The sequence below is a fragment of the Mobula hypostoma genome, chromosome 24 (assembly GCF_963921235.1).
Source record: "Mobula hypostoma chromosome 24, sMobHyp1.1, whole genome shotgun sequence".
In the NCBI taxonomy this organism is placed as follows: Eukaryota; Metazoa; Chordata; class Chondrichthyes; order Myliobatiformes; family Myliobatidae; genus Mobula; species Mobula hypostoma.
Genome location: NC_086120.1, coordinates 3633591 through 3654567, shown reverse-complemented (window position 1 = coordinate 3654567; position 20977 = coordinate 3633591). Strand labels below are relative to the sequence as shown.

General features: G+C 40.3%; 1 protein-coding gene across 3 annotated transcripts in view; it reads right to left on the bottom strand.

Moving 5' to 3' along the window:
* The window catches only part of eps15l1a (epidermal growth factor receptor pathway substrate 15-like 1a), a 492163-nt gene that overhangs the window by 109181 nt on the left and 362005 nt on the right, over window positions 1-20977 (bottom strand). The gene's annotated exons all lie outside the window — the stretch shown is intronic.

Genomic DNA, 20977 nt, shown 5'->3' with positions numbered 1-20977 from the left:
GCTACGGTGTTTCATGTCAAAACACTTTAAAATAATCTGCAATCATGAAGTACTGATTTGAGAGTCACTATTCCTCCAGAAGAAGTCACTAGTTTCAGGATAGCAGGCAGAGAAATCTTGGAAACGTCCAAAAGTTTCTAATGGGTCTTCAAAATTGAACAATGATATTTTTGTCAACATTCTATACAAAGTTGAAGGTATGACACATCAAAGAATTTTCTCACACCCAGATCTGAATATTTCTTAAAAAGTGCACACTAATCCTATACTATGATGTTAAATCTTAATAAATTCATCTGTTGTATCAAAATTCTTAACTGGAATTCAAAATTATAGGGCCATGTCTCAAGGATATTCACATAAGCTGTCACAAATATAAATGGAAAAACTAACCCATTTCAAAGTCAAAATTGGGTTGGCCAGTTCATTAACTGCAACAGGATGTGGGTTAGTGCCAGGTTTCCAACGAATTTTTATATCTAAACTGAACAGAATAGTGTCAACAACACAGGGTAAGAAGGGAGGGAAAACATCTGTACTCAAACACTGTCCAAGTCCAAAGAATGGATAGAAATGAGAGGAAAATAAATAACTAAAGATAACAAATGAGATCATAATAGCAGCTAGCAGAGTTGGACTTCACAGCTCCACCAATCCAGGGTCAATCCTGTTGTTTGTGGGGAGATAGCGCATTCATCTCATGACTACGGAGGTTCCATCCAAGTCTCCTCTTGTTTTTCTTCCACATCCCAAAAACTAACAGATTGGTAGGTTAATTAGCCAGCTCAGTGGTAGAATCTTGAGTAGTTGATGGGAATGAAGGAAGAATAAAATGGGTTAGGGTAGGATTAATGTAAAATGGGCATTTGATGGTTGGCATTGACTTAGTGGCATGAAGGGCCTGTTTCCATGCTGTATTGCTCCAAAGTTCAAAGTCCAAAGTAAAATTTATTATCAGAGTACATACATGTCACCATTACACTATAAAAAGAACTCTACAGCTATAACAATCATTTTATTAGACCAGTGAAGTTGGATGATATGTGCTTATAAATATGCATTTTATGTACACTGAGATTCAGATTAGTTTATTGTCATATATATCAAGGTGCAATGAAATTCTTTGCTCTCGTGAAGCTTGCAGAGTGCTGTACATGCTAATAAAAATACAACAAATATAATAAGCCCAAATCTAGAGAATAGTGCAAAGATTGTAGTACAGTCTGAAATAGTCAAAAAGAAATGCTGAAGTAACCAATAATGGAATACTGGTTTCCCCCACCATCCGAAGGTAGAGCGTTCCTATGAAATGGTTCGTAAGCCGGAATGTCGTAAAGCGAAGAAGCAATTACCATTTATTTATATGGGAAAAATTTGTGAGCGTTCGCAGACTCAAAAATAACCTACCAAATCATGCCAAATAACATATAAAACCTAAAATAACAGTAACATATAGTAAAAGCAGGAATGATATGATAAATACACAGCCTATATAAAGTAGAAATACTTCTCTATAATCATTGCCTCCACTGTTCTCCGTAGCAAAAATCTCACGCAAGCGCTCTCGGCAAAAACACTCTGCAGTAACCTTTAAGCTAGGAAGCTGCCAAATCATAACAATAATACACAGCCTACATAAAGTAGAAATAATGTATGTACAGTGTAGTATCACTTACCAGAATAGAGAAGACAGCGCCAAGCACACTGATAATGGTGTGTTAGGCTGAGTCGTCGGAGGTTGGGGTGGTGCAGTGGCCCCAACCCTCCGGGCAGCGAACCGATACTGATCCGCGAAGCATGCAGTGGTACTGCGGTGGCCGGGACGCACCCAGCACATCTTTAAGAAAAAAGCCGAAATAAACAAGTTAATTAACTAGGTGCCGCCCGGCACGTAAATGTCAGCCCAGATCAGAGGTGATGCAATTGGCAATCACCTCTTATCTGGGCCAACATTTACGTGCCGGGCGGCACCTAATTAATTAGCTTGTTTATTTCGGCTTTTCTTCCTTAAAGATGTGCTGGGTGCGTCCCGGCTACCGCTGCATCCTCCGTGGATCGTTATCTGTCCGTGGCCCGGAAGGTGGGACCACTGGGATGGTGGGACACGGGGGTATCATCTCATTGTCGATCAGGGCAGGCAGGTCATCTTCTTCTATGTCTGCCTTCCTCGATGGCGAAGGTCAAGGTTCGTCGTCTGCTGTGGCTGATGTGGAAGGCTTGAAAAACGACAGTATGCTTGACTGCTAGCCTCGCGCATTTTTCTATCATACAGTTCTTTGTAAACCAACTAGCAAATATGCCCTAAACCGATGTACCCTTTCAAAATTAAAGTCATACTTTTCTGCAATCATTGCAGCGAAAATCTCACGCAGTTGCTTCACCTTCATTTCCTGGATGACTTCACTTTCCGTCCATTCGCTACTGCATTCGGTTTCGATTGTTATCCTTTCCTCTTCCAATTGCATCAGCTCTTCATCTATCAGTTCTTGGTCATGGGATGCCAAAACCTCTTCAACATCATCTTGGTCAACTTCCACAAGCCAAACTCACTTTATCCTTACTTCGCTCACCACGATCGAAACGCTTAATTATGCCTACTTTTACGCTAAGTGTAACACCCTTACGAGCTCTTTTAGGCTTTTCCGATACCTTAGAACTCATCTTGCAAACGGATGCTCAAAATAAATCGACATAAAGCACAGATGCTCACAGGCACGTGTTTAAGCAATGCCGGTGAGAATGCAGTTCCGAATCCGGGGGAGGAGCGGCTGCTCAGGGCGCGCGCTGTTTTTTTGTCGCGCGCTACCATTTTTCTTAACAGTGAAAACACCTTCTGTTAGCGAAAACAGGTAACTAATGTAGATCTTTTGTAACAGTGAGGTTTCCTAAAGCAAACGTTCGAAAAGCGGGGGACACCTGTAACTGTGAGAGATAGAATCAAGAATCTCAGAACTTGGTAGTATCACCGGGTAAAGGATGTGAACGTGTCAATAGTTCAGGTGTCTGGTGGCAATGGGAAAGAAGCTGATCTTATATCTGGATGTCTAAGCTTTGAAGCTCCTGTATGTTCTCCCTGACAATACTATTAGATACTATTAGCCTTCCTGAAGCAAAGTACTGTGACAATGGATTGGAGGAAAGAAAGTAATGAGCCTGTGCTAGATTGAGAAGTATTTACCACTATTCCTGCAGGTTCTGTCAGTCCAGGACAGAGTAGTTGCCAAACCAGGCTGAGATAATGAAGGAGCTGCACAATGTGCTGCTTCCTGAGTCGATGGAGGTGTACAGTCAAATAGCAAGTAGCTGTCATTGTCACTTTTCTTGTAATCTCGACCCCTTTGGACATTGTTAATCTGGAATGCCACAAGTTCCATTCGCTGATTTATTAGATGACAGCAGGTCCCGATGGCAAGACAGCTCCTTAGCCTCGGCCCTAGTGAAGATGCCATGAAGATCCCTACTGAAGTTCCATTCGCTGATTTATTAGATGACAGCAGGTCCCGATGGCAAGACAGCTCCTTAGCCTCGGCCCTAGTGAAGATGCTTCAAGCCACAGTGTCAGCTGTTTGCAGATGCCCAGAGTGAGAGGACATAGTCGTTCTGCTTCACCGGGGGTGGTGTGACGCAGTGTCCAGAATGGAGACAGTGCTGCCTTCTAAGGGTTTTGCTCGGCAGAAAACAAGCACTGATGCATCTGACTGCAGATTTTTTTGGCTGCACTTAATGGACTCAGAACCTCAAGCCAGGGAGTCACTGCTTTTCAGCCGCTGGGGATAGATGTACCCGAGCTGGTCCGCTCCACCAGGGTTGGCTTAGTGCAGTTGTGATTAACTCAGATTTCAAATGGACTGAGGGTTCTGGATTGTTACTTCCTTTTTTTTTGGTGTGTGCCCGCATGTGTGCGAGTCTCTGCGTGTGCATCCGTGATTATGTCTTTTTCATGGCTTTTACAGGGCGCGGAGTGAGAGAGAGACTGTGTGACGCACCACTCCTCACACAGACTTTTTCACAGTATTTTCCCCTTTATTTTACGAGGTCGAGTTGTGATCTTGACACTCAACCCGGCACGGATGGAAAGCGTACTCGGGAGCGGATCCGACTGGTTTCGAACCCAGGGACCTTCGCTCTCGGTCCAGCGCCAATGTCATTGCGCCACCAGCCAGCCCAGGATTGTTACTTCCTTGAAGAAATCTAACAGATTTGTCAGGCAAGATTTCTCTTTACAGAAACCATGCTGACTCCAAGTACCTCAAAACGTCGTATTAATAATAGACTCCAACACTTAACCAACCACTGAGGTTCAGCTAACTGGCCTATAATTTCCTTGATTCTGCCTTCCTCCCTTCTTAAAGAGTGGAGTGACATTTGTAATCTTCCAGTCACCATGGACCATGCCAGAATCAAATGATTCTTGAAAGATCATGACCAATGCATCTGTTATCTCTTCAACAACCTCTTTCAGAACTCTGGAATGCAGCCCATCTGGTCCATGTGACTTATCCACCTTAAGACCTTCCAGTTTGCCTAGCACTTTTTCCTTTGTAATAGCAATGGCACTCACTCCTGTTCCCTGACACTCACAGACCTCTGGCACACTGCCAGTGTCTTTCACAGTGAAGACTGATGCAAAGTACCCATTAAGTTCATCTGCCATTTCTTTGTCCTCCATTACAACCTCACCAGCATCATTTTCCACTGGTCCAATATCAACTCTCACCTCCCTTTTACTCTTCATATAACTGAAAAATCTTTTAATATTCTGCTTTATATTATTTGCTGGTCTGCCCTTATATTTCATCTTTTCCCTTTTATAGCTTTTCAGTTGCCTCTTGTTGGATTTTAAACACTTCCAAATCATCCAGCTTCCCACTGACTTTTGCTACCTTATTTGGCCCTTCCTTGGCTTTTATATAGTCCTCAACTCCCTTTGTCAGCAACGGCTGCCTACCCCTGCCATTTGAGAACTTCTCCCTGTGCCTTGTGAACTATTCCCAGAAACTTCAGCTATCACTATTCTGCCATCATTCCTGCCAGTATCCTCCTCCAATCCACCTGGACAAGCTCCTGTCTCATGTCTCTGTAATTCCCTTTATTCCTTGCGATACTGATACATGTGAATTATACTTCTCCCTCTCAAATTGAAGTATGAATGCAATCATATCATAATCACTACCTCCTAAGAGTTCCTTTACGTTAAGCTCCCTAGTAAGATCTGGGTTATTACACAACAACCAATCTAAAATCGCCTTTCCCTGAATAGGCTCAAGCATAAACTGCTCTAAAAAGCCATCTCATAGGCATTCAGCAAATTCCCTCTCCTGCGAAATGACAACAACCTGTTTTTCCCAATTGCATATTGAAGTCCCCCTTTACAATTGTGTCATTACCCTTATTACATGCCTTTTCCAGTTCCTTTAGCAATCTCAACCCCATATCTTGGCTACTATTTGGAGGACTTATATATGATTCCCATTTTTTTTTACCCTTGCAATTTCTTAACTCCACCCACAAAGATTCAACATTCTCTGACTCTTTCTAAAGATGTAATTCCATCTCTTACCAACAGAGCCACATCACTCTGCCTATGCCTACCTTCCTGTCATCACAATACAAAGTATATGCTTTGATGTTAAGCTCCCAACTATGGCCTTCTTTCAACCACGACTCCGTGATGCCCACAACGTCATACTGACCAATCTCTAATTGCACTATGAGTTCGTCCACCTTATTCCAAATGCTATGCGCATTTAAATACAGCACCTTGAGTCCTGCGTTCTTTGTCCTTTTAAATTTTGTTTCTGTGGTACAATTTAACTGTTTGCTCTGTCTGCATTTGACCCAATCACTGGCTTGTCCTTCCTTACATTCACGTTACACCCATCATATACTAGTAAACGTGCTGGTTCATCCTCAGTTCTATCATACTGGTTCCCATCCCCTGCCACATTAGTTTAAACCACTCCCAACAGCTCTAACAAAGCTGCACATAGAATATTGGTCCCACTCGGATTCAAGAGCAACCCATCCCTTTTGTATAGGTACCACCTGTCCCAGAAGAGGTCCCAATGATCCAGAAATCTGAATCCCTGGCCCCGCTCCAATTCTTCAGCCACACATTTTTCTGCCACCTCATTCTATTCCCAACCACACTGTCACGTGGCACAGGCAGCAATCCCAAGGTTACTACCTTTGAGGTCCTGCTTCTCAGCTTCCTTCCTAACTCCCAGTATTCTTTTTTCAGGACCTCCTCCCTTTTCCTTCCCATGTCAGTGGTATCAATGTATACCACAACTTCTGACTGTCCACCCTCCCTTTTTAGGATATTGTGGACACGCCCAGAAACATCTTGGATCCTGGCACCTGGGAAGCAGACTACCATCCTTGTTGCCTTTTCACATCCACAGAATTGCCTATCTGTTCCCCTATTACTGCTGCCATCCTCTTCCGTTCCCTACCCTTCTGAGCCACAGGGCCAGACTCAGTGCCAGAGGCATGGCCTCTTTTGCTTCCCCCAGATAAGTCCCCACCCCCAACAGTATTCAAAATGGATTACTTTTTGTTGAGGAGGCCAGTCATCCCCTTTGGAAACTTTCATGTTTTATTGTTTTACAATATTGAATCACAGCGGATTTAATTTGGCTTTTTTGACATTGATCAACAGAAAAAGACACTTACTTGCCAAAGTGAAAACACATCTCTACAAAGTAATCTAAATTAATTACAAACACAAAACACAAAATTATTGATTGCATAAGTATTCACCACACCCCCAACCTTTTAATATGACACACCAAATCATCACTGGTGTAGTCAATTGGTTTTAGAAGTCACATAATTAGTTAAATAGCCAGGAGTCAGAGAACATTTCGGGAGAGCAGTGTTTTACTGAAACGTAGCTGCACGAGGACATACCCGACCAAAACTTTTCCATGGAGGGCTTCCAGACCGTTCGGGCTGACCGGAAGTGCACTGAGAGCAGTAAGCGTAAAGGAGTTGGGGGCTTGCTGTTCTGGTCAACAACGGAAGGTGCAATCCTGGTCATATGACGATCGAGGAACGCGTTTGTAGCCCGGATATTGAACTTTTTGCTGTTGGACTCCGGCCATATTCCACCGAGATACAACACTGGGCGTCATGGAAGGTTGTTCCTGCCTGTGGCCATCGAACTTTGCAGCTCCTCCTGTGGAGGGTCAGACACCCTGAGCCAACAGGCTGGTCCTGGACTTATTTCCATCTGGCATAGTTTGCATATTGTTGTTTGATTGTTTGTGGTTTTTGTATTGCTATATTTATGCTCTATTCTTGGTTGGTGCAGCTGTAACAAAACTCAATTTCCCTCGGGATCAATAAAGTATGTCTATCTCTCTATCTATCTATCTAGAGATTTTTTTTGGAGACTTGTGTGCAGTCAAGGTGTCTAAATTGTTTGTAGTAAAATGCACCTGTATCTGGAAAGTCCAACTACTGGTGGACAGTATCTTGGCAAAAACTACACCATGAAGACAAAAGAACACTCCAAGCAACTCTGCGAAAAGGTTATTGAAAAGCAAGTCAGGAGATGAATACAAGAAAATTTCCAAGTCACTAAATATCCCTTGGTGTATATTTAAGTCAATCATCAAGAAATGGAAAGAATATGGTACAGCTGTAAATCTGCCTAGAGCAGGCTGTCCTCAAAAACAGAATGACCATGCAAGAAAGGGTCTAGTGAGGGAGGCCACCAAGAGAGTTATGACAACTCCAGAGGAGTTACAAGCTTCAGTGGCTGAGATGGGAGAGACTGCGCAGACAACTGTTGCCCAGGTTCTTCACCAGGAGAAGCTTTAAGGGACAGTGGCAAAGAGAAAGCCACTATTGGAAAAAATCTCACATGAAACCTCAGCTAGAATTTGCCAGAAGGCACGTAAGAGACTCTAAAGTCAGCTGGTCTGACAAAAACAAAATTGAGTTTTTTGACCATTAGACTAAACACTATGTTTGGCATTAGCCAAACATCACACATCATCACAAACCTACCATGAAGCATGGTGGTGGCTGCATCATGCTGTGGGGATGCTTTATTGCAGCAAGCCCTGGATGGCTTGAGAAGGTAGAGCGTAAAATGAACACAGCAAAATTCAGGGAAATTATGGAGGAAAGCCTGATGCAGTCTGCAAGAGAATTGCGACTTGGGGGAAGGTTTGTTCTCCAGTAAGACAATGACCCCAAGCATAAAGTCAAAGCTACACAGGAATGTCTTAAAAACAACAAAGTTAATCTCCTGGAGTGGCCAAGTTGGAGTCCAGACCTCAATCCAATTGAGAAGGCAGAACTTGATAGGTTCTTTATTGGTCATGCCATCAAAGGTTAGGTCAGGGAGAAGGCTGGGGAGTGGGTCTGAGTAGGGTTAAAAAAAGGATCAGCCATGATTCAATGGCAGAGCAGACTCGATGGGCTAAATGGCCTAATTCTTCTCTATTTCTTATGGTGTTTTGGAGAATTAGTGGTTGCACTTGAAAAGGGCTGTTCAGTCACGATCCCCATGTAATCTTACAGAGCTTAAACAGTTTTGTAAAGAATAGGGAAAAAATGTAGTGTCCAGATGAGCAAAGCTGATAGAGACCTATCCACACAGACTCAAAGCTGTAATTGCTACCAAAGGTGCATCTACTAAATACTGAATTGAAGGGGGTAAATACTTATGTAATCCATTATTTTGTGTTTTGAATTTGTAATTCATTTAGATCACTTTGTAGAGATCTGCTTTCATTTTGACACAAGAGAGTCTTTTTCTGTTGATCAGTGTCAAAAAAGACAAATTAAATCCACTGTGATTCAATGTTGTAAAACAATAGAACATGAAAACTTCCAAGGGGTTGAATACCTTTTTATAGGCACTGTACATGCAAGGACAGGGTCTCAAGCCGTAGCGTTGTCCAGTGGGCATCGGAGTCGGTCAACACTATATACGTGCATATTCTGCGTCGTTATATTTTACTGTTATTCTATATGGGTTTGTTATCTTGCGTGTGTGAGGACTGGACCTCAAACTCCCATGCCGGAGGTGGTGGGTGGGGGGGGGGCATTAGAAGTCTTTTATTATTCCATGATTGTAATCTTGTATGTGCTATACTGTGTGTGATAGTCGATTATGTGTTTTTACACCTTGACCCTGCAGTACCGCTGTCTCATGAATTCATGAGTATTCCTCTATGGTTGAATGACAATTAAACTTGAATTGAACTGAGATACAATTGGCCTCCTGTCCCATGATCCTCTCATATCCCTTTTGCCAATCAACTGTCCAGCTCTTGGCTCCATCCCTCCCATTCCTGTCTTCTCTTATCATTTTGGATCTCCCCTCCCCCTCCCACTTTCAAATCTCTTACTATCTCTTCTTTCAGTTAGTCCTGACGAAGGGTCTCGGCCCAAAACGTCGACTGTACCTCTTCCTAGAGATGCTACCTGGCCTGCTGCGTTCACCAGCAACTTTGATGTGTGTTGCTCGAATTTCCAGCATCTGCAGAATTCCTCCTGACTGTGCTCACTGGTTGTTTTTTGCTTTTTACTCTAGAGACTGCTGTGCGTGGAAACCCAAGGAGATCAGTGATTTCTAAGATATTTATCTAGCATCAACAATCATTCCACAGTCAAAGTCATTTAGACCACACTTCTTCCCTATTCTGACATTTGATATGAACAATTGAACCTCTTGACCTTGTCTGCATGCTTTTATATATCGAGTTGCTACCACTTGATTGGCTGATTAGATATTTGCATTTATAAGCAGGTGAACAAGTGTACCTAATAAAGTGGCCACTGTTTGTATGTGTGAAATGTGTTGTTTTGTGGCCCTTTTCGTAATTACATCAACATATTGGGCCCAAGACAGATCTTCACAGATGTTGACACCCAGGAACTTCAAACTGCTCACTCTTTCCAATACTGACCCTTGAATTGAATTGAGATACAATTCATCAGAATCAGGTTTATTATCACTGATGTGCATTCCCTCAGCTTCCCCTTCATAAAATCCAAATCAAGTCTGTCATTGAGTAAACACGAGGAATTCTGCAGGTGCTGGAAATTCAAACAACACACATCAAAGTTGCTGGTGAACGCAGCAGGCCAGGCAGCATCTCTAGGAAGAGGTACAGTCGACGTTTCAGGCCGAGACCCTTCGTCAGGACTAACTGAAGGAAGAGTGAGTAAGGGATTTGAAAGTTGGAGGGAGAGGGGGAGATCCAAAATGATAGGAGAAGACAGGAGGGGGAGGGACGGAGCCAAGAGCTGAACAGGTGATTGGCAAAAGAGATATGAGAGGATCATGGGACAGGAGGCCCAGGGAGAAGGAAAAGGGGGACGGGGGGGAAAATCCAGAGGATGGGCAAGGAGTATAGTCAGAGGGACAGAGGGAGAAAAAGGAGAGAGAGAGAGAGAGAGAGAGAGAGAGAGAGAGAGAGAGAGAATGTGTGTATATAAATAAATAACGGATGGGGTACGAGGGGGAGGTGGGGCATTAGCGTAAGTTAGAGAAGTCAATGTTCATGCCATCAGGTGGGAGGCTACCCAGACAGAATATAAGGTGATTGAGTACAAGGTTGTTGATGCAATGCCACTCATCCCATCGACCTATCTCACTCTTATACACCTCCTTGTCACCATGAGATTATGCCAACAATAGAGGCGTCATTGGCAAACTCATAGATGGGAATGGCACTGTGCCTAGTCACACAGTCACGAGGGTAGAGAGCAGAGCAGCAGGCTAAGCACGCATCCTTGAGGTGCCTCAGTGTTAATTCAAAGTCAAGGGTCCAGTTGCAGAGGGAGGTAGAAACCTAGGTTTTGAAGCTTATTGATTAGTACTGAGGAGATGTTTGCGTTGAACCCTGAGCTGTAACCAATAACAGCAGGCTAACATCACAGTTGTTCAGGTGGTCCAAGGCCAAGTGGAGAGCTAGTGAGATTGCATCCGCTGTAGGTAAACTGCAACAGGTCTAGGTCCTTGCTTAGGGAGGAGTTAATTCTAGCTATTATCAAACCTCAAAGCATTTCATCACAGTAGATACGAGTGCAACTGGTGAATAGCTGGTGAAGAGAATCCATGCGGCCAAGTCAAGTTTTCTCAGATGCCCAAGAAAATAAATATACTGAAGCATTTTGTTGATCACTATATGGGAATAAAGGGAGCCTTTTCTGGTTGGCTGCTAGTGACTTGTGGTGTTCCACAGGGGTCTGCCCTGGGATCAATTCTCTTTATGTTTTATGTCAATGATTTAGATGTTGGAATTGATGGCTGATTGATTGGAGTTGAAGTTTGCAGACGACACAAAGACAGATGGAGGGCCTGGTAGTTTTGAAGACATAGAGGGGCCACAAAAGGACTCAGACAGATTAGGAGAATGGGCAAAGAAGTGGAGATGTAATGCAGCATTGGAAAGTGTATAATCATGCACTTTGGTAGAAGAAATTAAAAGGTAGACTGTTTTCTAAATGAAGAGAAAATACAAAAAAACTGAGGCGCAAAGGGACTTGGGAGTCCTTGTGCAAGATTCTCTAAAGGTTAATTTGCAGGTTGGGTCTGTGGTGAGGAAGACACATGCAATGTTAGCGTTCATTTCAAGAGGACTAGAATATGTTAAGACTTTACAAAGCACTGTGAGGCCTCACAGAGTATTGTGAGCAGTTTGGGCCCCTTATCTTAGAAGGAAGTACTGAAACTGGAGAGGGTTAAAAGGAGGTTCACGAAAATGATTCTAGGATTTAATGGCTTGTCATATGAATAGTGTTTGATGGCTCTGGGCCTGTATTCACTAGAATTCAGAAGAATGAGGGGTGACCTCATCAAATCTATCGAATGGTAAAAGGCATTGATAAAGTGGATGTCAAGAGGATGTTTCCTATGGTGGGAGAGTCTAAGACTAGAGGACACAGCCTCAGAATAGAGGGCAGGCGTTTTAGAATGGAGCTGAGGAGGAATTTCTTCAGCCAGAGAGTGGTGAATCTGTGGAATTCTTTGCCACAGGCAGCCGTGCAGCCAAGTCATTGGGAAGATTGATAGATTCTTGATTGGTCAGAGCATGAAAGGATACAGGGAGAAGGCAAGAGATTGAGTCTGAGAGGAAAATTGGATAAGCCATGATGAAATGGCGAAGCAGACTCAATGGACCTAATGGCCTCAAATGGCCTAATTCTGCTCCTATATCTTATAGTCTATATAAATTTGGAGGGACCAGGTGAAGATGCTGATGATTTCAATGCCAAGAATGTTGAAGCCATCAACCACCTCTACAGCAGCTCCATTAATGAGGATAGGTTGTGTCCACAACACTGCCCTCCCATCCTCCAACGTTTTTGGTCAACAACCAACTCTTTTGCCTCACTAGGTTCTTGTGGAACCTCTGTTCTGTATACTTTTTCAGCACTGTTGACAATCCAGCCAATAATGGAGGTGTCATCAGCAAACTTTAAAAGTTCAAGTTGGGGCTATATCCAGCTAGACATCATGGGATATATGGGAGGTAGAACACACAACCTTAGTGATCACCAGCATTGGTGGATGAAATGCTGTGGCCAATTCTAACAAGCTGAGGTCTGTCACTCAGAAAATCTAGGTAAAAAGAACTTCCAGAATCTTAGAAAGAATTGATCATGTGGATAATCAGAGGCTTTTTCCCAGGGCTGAAATGGATTAACACGAAAGGACACAGTTTTAAGGTACCTGGAAGTAAGTACAGAGGAGATGTCAGTGTAAATATTTTACGCAGAGAGTGGTGAGTGCATGGAAAGGGCTGCTGGCCACAGCGGTGGAGGTGGATACAATAGAGTCTTTTAAGAGACTCCTGTATAGGTACATGGAGCTTAGAAAAATAGAGGGCTATGAGTAACCCTAGGTAATTTCTAAAGTACACAGCATTGTGGGCCAAAGGGCCTGTATTATGCTGTAGGTTTTCTGTGTTTCTATGAATCTTTTTGTGGCTATATGCGTAATGCTATGACGTAGAGGGGATTAACACTTCCTATAATATGTGGTAACAGAGCACACTCTGGAGAGAAACTCAAACCTCAGAATAGCTGCTAAAACTTCTAGCACCATTCTTAACAATCAAGAATAAATTATGATACCAACTTCATGCGAGATAACCATATTCTGTACATTTTAATGCACAGCTTTACCATAAAATTTAGAGGGGCAACTATTGACAAATTAGGTATAGGTTTGTGGATGGTATGAAGCTTTTCTCAAATAGACTTTGATCTCAAAGTCAAATAGATATTAAATTCAAGCTTAGGTCCATCCAACTCATGCACATTTTGATTTAGTTTTTAGCATTAATATAAGATACACACAACTAACTGTTGCACTCTGTGCATAAATGAAGGGGTATTTGTGAAATTTCTTACAAGAAACCGGCCTCCTTGGATCTGGTAACTTACTTCAATTGTTCGCTCAAGTCAGACAAACATCAAAGTAATTCAACAGATCTGCCCTGGCTTGGAAATGATTCCTATGTTTTAACTTAATTGTTGCTATCATGTTTACCTATGTAGCTGATATCGCCTATAAGAGTGGAATATTATTGACATTATTTCTCCAAACAGATTTCTCTTTTTTTTGACTCCATTGCCACACTACCACCATAAGGAAAAATAGTGAAGTAGAAAACAAGATTTTACAATCACATCAGTGGAAGCTAACTGTTAAAACATGACTACCACCTCTGAACCTTTACATGCAAACCCCCCGAAAATTTCTACATTTCAGTTGCCACAAGAAATAAAATTTACATGGGCAACATTCTAACAGCAACAAAGATATCGAGGTCGATCATAATCTAATGGGCAGAAAAGCAAAAATCAGAGAGGCCAGTACTACAACACCATTACTAATGAAGCCAGTAAAATTGCAAATACAGAGTAAAATATTTATTTATTTGTGATTTTGAACCAATATGTCATTCGGAACTCAGAAACAAATTAAATATGAGGATTGCTTTATGTTGAGATGAAGCATTGTATGTTATTGTATTTTTATAGGTATGGACGATCAATCTGCCTGCTCAAAACATCTGAGCTGCATAAATCCCCCAGAGCTGAATTTTTCCAATGGTTCTGGATAACTTTGAAGGCCAGTATCCAGATGACAAGCAATGGAAAGTCTGCTGACGAGCTATGCTGGTAACTGAAGTGGATTTTACCCTGGGTACACTTCGATTATCTTAGATCACCTTGGTTTTACTAAACTACATCTTAGCTAGTTATGGTGCATCTTGCTGTGGGGACAATGTGTCCACTCCTCATCAACAGCCATAGGATAAATATTAAACAATCACTTGTATTCTTCTCACTCACTCCTCACAAATTCACTCCCACTGCCATTCCACCTCTGTCCACAACCCATTCACTCAAAAAAAGAATTAGATCACACAAACAAAGCTTAAGCATTGCTGGTAGGATCAATGAATATTATACCTCCTTTGTTGATTTAAGAAGCTGGTTGCATAGTTTTGTAAACTACTGAGCAGCACTCTGAGAATCTGAATGCTTACCAGGCTACTCAGAGCACTGTTAATAGTCCATCTCAGTGGTTAAAAACAGAGGGAATCAGAGACCAGACAAAGTAAGGATACAAGGTTTCCTTTCCTAAAATACATCTGCCAAGCAGTAAGATTTTTACAGTGCCAAGATAATTTTTACTGATTTTCAAAAAATAAGAAAAATACCATGAAGATATTTTAAACTCAAGTTCCATCAATTACTAATCTGGGCCTCTGGATTGCTATTTCAGCAGGATGATTATAACCCAACAAAACCACTTAATACAGTGTTCACTGGCATATAATTCAGTTAAAGTTCTCTGCTATCTTTGCTCTACCAAAGCCTAGATGAGGTTACTCTACCAGACCAACTACTTTGTGGATACAAGAGAAGCAATATCAGAAGAGAATTTTTAGCACGGTTCCTGCAACAGAAAACTATAAGAGCAGCTAAAGTTAACAAAAGTAACAGAAACAGGCACACCCATGGTTATTGCAGCTTTCTGTATGTGTGTATGTACTTCTGCTCTGGACCGCAGAAAGCGCATCCTTCATCTTCTGTGATAACGATGAAATTAGCACCATCATCCAAGCAGCATCTGCAACCACACTACTATTTAGCTCTCAGTCTGAAATATGGAACCCGATAAGATCAACTGTTAAGCTTATTAAAGGGAGAAAATAAATGCCAATAGCACAATATTAACAAGAATTGATAACCAATTTAAATGTGATTCTTATATTAGCTTATTTATCTCCTAAATCAATTCTTCAAATACTTTTCATCCAAATTCTATAGATATTTTTCTACTTCAGTATAGAAAGCTGCTTTGACCAATTATAACTTATCATATAAACCTCCTATTTTTGAAAATGACTTGCTTTCACGAATTATGCTAAGTTACAATTTGATTCCCAAAAACTGCTCAAATATTGCATGTAAGCTGTCACCCAATTATGTTCTTAAAAAACAGTTGAAATTAGACAATAGAACATAGAACAGTACAGCACAGTACAGGCCCTTCGGCCCACAATGTTGTGCCGACCCTCAAACCCTGCCTCCCATATAAGCCCCCACCTTAGATTCCTTCATATACCTGTCTAGTAGTCTCTTAAACTTCACTAGTGTATCTGCCTCCACCACTGACTCAGGCAGTGCATTCCACGCACCAACCACTCTCTGAGTAAAAAACCTTCCTCTAATATCCCCCTTGAACTTCCCACTCCTTACCTTAAAGCCATGTTCTCAATGCAATGCTGCTGAACATCTTCTTAAGGTTAAATGTTCTCATCTCATTAGTCAGATCAGGGCATTAATGACGGGTCAGGGTGTGGGTGGAAAGTTAAAATTCATTTTCCCTTGATAGATTGTTTCTTTACAGAATTTTATAAAATCTTCTTGCTTTGTCCATTGGTCCAAGGACACAAACTATGCTCTGCACTTACGAGCCAAAAGTATGCAGAAGTTTGCAAAAGCACTACACAACCTATCACTTTTTCCTTTGGTTCTCACCAAATCCTAATTGGGTATTAGACCAAATCCTACTCTATAATACTCCTCTTCACTTGTATATTCAAAATTACTTGTATATCAATGACAAACTTTTAAAATTGGGACTTTCCTGTATTTAATAGAAACAAACAATGAATTAAATCAACCATGAGGTAATGGCAAACAAAATACTTCCCAGGAAGGGGAGACAGACAAACTACTCAGTCAAAAAAGGTGCAGTTGCTGGTAACTGCAACTCAGAAACTGATCAAGATAGAAAACGCAAGAATCCTTGGCCTGAATCTTGCCATTGCCACTGGAATTTCATAGTCTCTCTGGAAAGAGGTCATGAAAACTACTTCATTTTCTGTTCATCCTATCTTACTGCTGCTTTTAATGATTCTACTGTCTATGTGTTGGGACTGAGAATAATCAAAAATCATTTTTGGACAACATGACAGGTCTTGACAATAATGTCCAGTAAGACAATGAGCTTTACACCTCTTGTAAACTGGTGGTCTCAAACATCTATTTTAAGAACTTAGAAATACAATGAAATGGCTGAAGATAAAGTTGACACTAGCCAATTATTTTACATAAATGGAAAAAAAACACAATTATACTATAACCTACACCTCGTAATGGGTCTGAGTAAAGACATCATGTCAACAAGCAGGATACACAATGTATTTCTGACAAAGTAGAGTTTATACAAATATCAAAAGAAACTGAATAGCTTTGAGAGTTCAACAAATATTCATTAGCAAGCAGGCTGGGCCTAAATATATCACTAACTGAAATCTGAAGATTAATGACTCTACCAGACTTTTTAAAAATGTATGTCCAGCAAAACATGAGTCAAATATGCCAGGATTGACTGTAAATCATACATTCTAACCCTCTTATTGCCTTTAACTGGCACTGTCCTTAATTTTGAGTCCTTGTCTTTGTATCCGATTCTTTCCCTTCCAACTAGTAATTCCTATATTATATGTTTCAAAGGTATTTATACCCAATGGCAGAGACTTACTTTTTACCTTAAAGATAAAGATAAGCTTTATTTGTCTTGTGTACATTGAAACATATCATGAAATGCATCATTTGCGTCAAATCAAATCAGAAAGGACTGCGGAGGGCAGCCTACAAGTGCTGTCATACTTCCGACGCCAACGTAGCATGCCCATAACATACTAACCTTAACTGCAGATCTTTGGAATGTGGGAGGAAACAGAAACACCCGGAGGAAACCCACACAGTCATGGGGAGAACATACTATCTCCTTATAGCTGGTGCTGTAATAGAGTTGTGCTAACTACCGTGCTGCGCAAATCAATCCCAGAGGTTCATGTTGTTAAAAATTATATTTACTCAGGAAAAACACTAATTTTTACTGGCTGCTGCCATCCCTCATTTACATATATGACCAGTGATTTATGCTGTCAACAAATTTAATACCAAGGTCTCTCATGTTTAGTAATTTGCAGATGCCCTTGATTTTAAAGGATAGTTCCATATATATTTACAATCTAATCATTTGGCACTGTCAATAAAAGTCTACTTTTTGAATTTCTATTTCTACAGGTTTTCCTTTCTCTGTAGCTTGTAAAAAATAATTTTAAAAAACTATACAATATCTGAAATTATAGGACTTTCCCCATTTTGTACCAATCAGCTGAGATAGTGAATTTCTTATAACCTAGCAGCTTTGTGTATTAAAACTAGAACCATACTGCATTTCCAATTGCTGGCCCCTTCTATGAAAACCAACATATTAAAGACATTGGCTTCAAATGATATTTCTGCCATGGCCATTTGAGGGCTTTATCATTGGTCTTAGTTTTCAAATGAGTGATTCTAATGAACAGATATAATCATACTCCCAAACAGCAACTATTAGAACACCCTTTGATCACACAAGATTGAAATGGCCAATGATCAGTTTCAAAAATTTCACAGTGACAAGGTACCAGATGAGGTCAAAAACATTACATCAAACCAATAAAAGAGCACTATTTTATGTAAGAAAGTATTTAGAGCAGATATGACAACCATTTGTGACTGTTTTGCACTTCTCTATGGGAAGCTTGTTCTTGTTCACACACAAATGCAAAGGTTTCCCCTTTCACATCCTTTTTCCAATTTCGTTTTAGCAATGCCATTCTGTGCCCATTTCCGTTCACATCTCTAAACATCACTTGAAAAAGGAACATTATTTCTAATTATAACATGGGTTAAGATGATTACAAAATACAGAACACACTGAAGACAAATAATAAGAATTTAACAGGTAATGAAGCTCTCTGCTGCTTTAGCACCACAATAAGTGGAAATGGGCAGAAACTGTGGTTAAGGTAATGATACTGACCTCAGCCACACATGTTGGCAGCCCACCAAGTGAAGCCACTGACCATCTCTCACCAAGGAAAAGAAACCACACATTTGATTCTCAATGATTCTCCTAGATCAGCACTGGCAGAGCTCTTGACAAGATGAACCAGAGCCAAGGTAAAGGGATTTGATACAAAATAAAGTCTTGGATTCCAATTTTGAACTTCATCAACTTACCTCGAATCACTCTCTAAACCATTTGTAGAAGAGATTAAGATTCTTTTGCTAAATATTTGACTTGAGGTTAGTATAATTGTAGAATTTTATTTTCTGAAAACCTGAAATATATTCAGTTATGTGTGCACTGTGAATTTGCATTTTCAAAGTGAATTAAATAACATATAACACCATATTTCTATTACGTTATTTTTCAAAAGTAAGACATTATCTATATGCAGGATTTTCTGAGTAATAACAACACACTAACTAGTTGGAATTTAGAGAAGCAGGTTAATGATATTCTGTAGATTTGGGATGTAGAGAACTGGTGGGTGGGAGACAGCCAGCACATACAAATCTATCAATGATTAATAGTTATAATTTGAATGTGCTGGTTGAAACTGTAGTACAACTGGATTTTCAAATAAGTAACTTACAAAAAAAGGTATGAATATATAACTGAAAGGAAACAACTTATAGAGCTATGGGGAAATAAGGGTTAAACCAAAGAAAAGCACTACTACAAGTGTGAAAACAGGCCCAACAAGTTAAATGTCTTCCTATAATTGGCATCATTCTATGATTTTATTGTGGATGATCAGCAAAAGCAATCTTAAATAGTTTGCCTTCCTTCTTCTCAACTATGGCACATTAAAATTTTTTTTAAAAGGAAGGTGTTAGATGAATTCTGGAAGATTTATGTTCAGCCATTCTGAGATTTCTTTATGTTCTTTTTTATTCAGAAGACGTGGATGTGGGTTGAGGTGATGTATTTATTGTACAACACTAATTGCTCGAAAAGATGTGTCCAGTCATTTACATGGGCCAACAAATCCCTATTGTGCAGTTATTCTTAATACATCAGACTGGCAAGAGAGACAAATGACTTAGGCCAAAAAAGAACTAGAGGACCATAGTGAATATAATACAATTTCCTTATTCCACATTTGAATGAATTTACATTCTCCAAGGCTACTGAACTACGACTAGTCCTGTAACATAACCACAAGGCTACCAAACTCAAAGCCAAATCACAAGTAATGGTTCTTATTACCTTTGCACTGCATTGCCCTTTAATTTCATATCTGGCTCATCATCTGTTAACTGCCAAAACAAAGTTCTAACTGAGCACAGCTGTAGTATCATTTGTTCTGCCCCAACCTACTTATGGCTAAATCATTGTAAATACACATACTGGATTCACATTGATAAGACACTGTGCACCAAGTTGTAAGTTTTATTTAGATTTTAGTTACTTAGATCTCAAACACAATCACATTCAGATTCAGTCCAAAGGGAGGGTTTAGACCCAAACCTTCAACTATCCGTCTCCTTCCACAGATGCTACCTGACCTGCTGAGTTCCTCCAATATTTTGTTTTTTGCTCCAGATTCCAATATTTACAGTCTCTTTGGTCTCCACATTCTAATACTGGTATTTCTCACTTTAGCCAACTTTGATCTAAATACTCCTGTTAATTAGAATTACATCCAAAATGCTCTCATCCCTTACTGTCATTTTTTTAAAATAAGCCACGACCAATACTTCACTATGGTAGATGGAGACAATTTCATCTTGATTAATCATTGACAGGTTAAATCACCAACTACTACAGCTGATCCACTATTTGTTACCTTTCTTATCTCACCTCGTGGTTCCAGATCAGCACTTTCACACTTGCCTAAGAAGATCTCAACAATATCCCAGCAAGCTCATATCCAACATCATCTATTAATTTTACTCAGAGTAGAACAGAATTAAAGGAATTGATTGGAGTAGAACTATATTCCTATAATTCAGTAAAAAAAAAGCTTTGAAAGTTATTTCAATCAAAAATTCTCTTTTGGGCTTGATGGATTCATGTTAGGCAAGGGTTTTAAAAAAAAGAAGTTAAAAAGCATTGATGGAGCTAAGGACTAACTGGAGGAAAAACAAGCTCAAAAGAGTGAAAACTTACTTTTGTTCCAGAAGTGATCATGTCTTTTTCACTTCAGCATGGGGTGTACCATACTTCTCTTATTACCTTGAATGACCTGATTAAATTTGCCTGCTACATGTTAAGTCTAATCTTACATTTCAATAAGATAAGCAATGGAATTAAAATAATTCACTGCCACTTAAAGAACACCATTCACATAGGACCATTTAATTTGCCTTATAGTCCTGCAAAATTATCATCTTTCCAACTTTCTATTAGCAGCTTCAGTGAATTTGCTTCAATTACATATTATATGCAGGCAGAATATTGCAGAATAATGCTGGCTGCAAAAAGTTTCCCTACTTCTCACATCTACCTCTTTTGCCAATGACCTAAATCTGATTACTGACTCATCTGCCATTGGTTCTCCATAGTTGTGCTTTGTTATCTTGAATTCATTCATTAATTGTCTTCCCTCAGCCTCAGGGAAACAAAACTAATATT